The sequence below is a fragment of the Gastrolobium bilobum genome, unplaced genomic scaffold, assembly GCF_033153095.1.
Source record: "Gastrolobium bilobum isolate Gb01-03AN ecotype WA unplaced genomic scaffold, APGP_CSIRO_Gbil_v1 utg17977, whole genome shotgun sequence".
Lineage (NCBI taxonomy): Eukaryota > Viridiplantae > Streptophyta > Magnoliopsida > Fabales > Fabaceae > Gastrolobium > Gastrolobium bilobum.
In genome coordinates this window covers 91530-94322 of record NW_026898207.1, presented here as the reverse complement: position 1 = coordinate 94322, position 2793 = coordinate 91530, and positions in this window count along the sequence as shown.

Here is a 2793-nt window from a genome sequence, read left to right as displayed (position 1 = left end):
TACCATTTTTTTGAATTTGACATATAGCCAAAAAAACTATGATTTTCTATAGTGAGCTAAACAGTGATTTCTTTTTTTGTCTTTCATCAAGAAGCAATCCTAAGCATATTTAACAAAGGAAGCTATGTCCAAATCACTCTCTAACTATCAATACCATGACTTACCTCAATATGAAAGATCCATAAATCTCCAACCCAAGCGAATGTGGATTCCAATCCGTGGAATTCGCTCAAAGCAACGTTTGGATCAACTCTACAACATGAAACAATAACAACCAATCACTACTAATCTCCTAAAATATTAATTTTCGGATAGTCACTATTCATCGTCCCCCTAAATCCAAAAATTTCAAGAAAATGGAGTTTAAGAGTTGGAAACACACCGCACAACACCTTAAAATGATGAGAGCAACTCATTTCAAACTTCCATGGAGTGGGAACCTCTCAAAAAACCCAAACACACAAACCGCGAAATCTTTGGATGAGGATATCTCTCTCCATTATAAAACCCAACCGAAAATGAGTTATGGGTTAGAAAGAGGAGAAGATTTGAAGCAATTTTAGCTTTGGAACGGATGCATTTCGTTGCGAAATGAGAGAGTTATGGTTTTTTGAAAAATCTCAAGCTCTTATGTCATGGAGAAGAGCTTCTGTCGACGGGGAAGGAGAAATAAGGAAGAAAGAGAGTGTTATGTTTACTTAAGTGAGGTTGTTTGACCCAATGGATATAAACTTATCTATGTTGCTCATTAAACTCTCATTCTAACTTTGCACACTAGTCCAGAATATTTTTGTGGTAATATTTATCAGTTTACTTTTCATTTTAGGGTAACTTTGTTTACCCGCATTTTTACCTCTTAACTATCATTTTAACTTCTTTTTCACCAAAGGTAGCTTTATTTCTTTTTCTTCTACTTTCCTTACAATTATTCTTCAATATTATGATTATAATTATTAATTCATAATTAAATCCTTCAACTACATGTGAGGGTTATTATAGATGTAAACCTCTGTATGATCTTCATAAAAGTATATTGTTATTCCCCACCCTTCACCAGTCAAGCATAGACTAGGCATGCTTTCTTTCTGGAAAGTTTAGCATAAATATAAACGTACGTGAGATAAATTACAGCAATATTAGGGTTTTCAAACTAAAACCAGTTCAGCCGCTTTAACGAAAAATATCATTTTCTCAAAACATTTTTACAACAAGAAAATAATAACAGGAACAGTAAAAAAAGAAAAGAACATGTAATGTTTCACTGAAACCACTAAAGCCCAAATCTCTATGGGTTTTGGCATATGAAATGTTCTTATTGGCGGAGTTCAAACCAAGTAAGATGTCTCTTACTATATTACCTTCTGAACCCAAATCTTTGTGGGTCAGTTCACATCAAAATCATTCAATTAAAGATTACATATTTCGTTAATATTTATTTGGTACCAAAGGAACACTAATTTGTTAGTCCATAGTCTTGCTTCAACATCATTCAACATGAGCATATCCATCAAATCCACAACCAAAGTTTAGAAGACAAAGCCAAAGGTAGAAGATAAAGCAAAGATAGAAGAAAAATCAAAAGAGTAGAAGAGATTCATAAAAAAATGATTCGCCAAAGTAACAACACATTCACAACTTTAAAGAAATTAACTTTCGAAATACCAACTTTAAATATAGAAATAGATGATGAAGAGTGGAACTAGGATAATAAGCTTCTCCCAATATTATATTTCCCTTCCTTTTTCCTTTTTTTTTTCTCTTCTTCTTTTTTTCTATCTCCCTCTTTCCCTCCTTTCTCTTTTTTTCCTTCTTTTATATAGGTTTCTTGTTTTTTTTTTTACATTCTTTTTTAAAAATTATAAACTAATGATTACTTTGGAAAAAATCCTAAACTAATGTTTTTTTTAAGGTGTTATAAAAAAGAAGTATAACAGTAGTAACAAAATACGTGTTATTCAACAACAACAAAATACGTGTAAGAAAGACAAATTTAACATTGGGATGAGAATTAATATTATTTTCAAAAAATTTGAAGAATTAATATTTTTCAATTATAACAATTTATATATTTTAGATTAAACTTTTAGTTAAATTTACAATCTATTTAGTTCTTTATATGTTGTTTGATTTCAAACTGTCAAATTATTAATTTTAATTCATTAAATCAATCAAACCCGCAAGAAAAAATAGGATGCTAAATCAAATTAAGTGAAAACATGAGCCATTATTATTTAATTATAATAAATCTATCTCATTTTCTGTTCATATTTATTCTAATTCTGTCACAAAACAAGGAGTTGGGTTTAAGCTAACCTAAACGCTTCTAGATAATTTGTGAAACAAATTTTATGACTCTTGACCAATGTTGAAAAAACTGGATTGGACCTATTGGGTTGACCCAAAAATCGATAAACCAATCATATGACAGACCAATTTAATGTTGTATCGGCCAAGTAACATAACCGGTGTGACCCGACTGATTTTTGAGAAAATTGGTGACCCGACCCGGTTTATAAAAAAAATTGTTTACAAAAAGAAAATTGATAAAAGATATATTTTTTTAAATTCACAAATGACTTGTTTTCTTTTGAAATATTTGAGTGCTTTGTTGCTTATCGACTCACATATATTATGCACTATGCAAGGAATTTTGTTTTAATTTATAACTAGAGATGTCGTCTATTGAACCTGAAGCACTAGTATCACAAGTATTATATGTTGTTTGATCCTTTTGTTGGATAATGATGTACGATTTATTATTTTTCATATTAAAATATTTAAAATTGATATTAT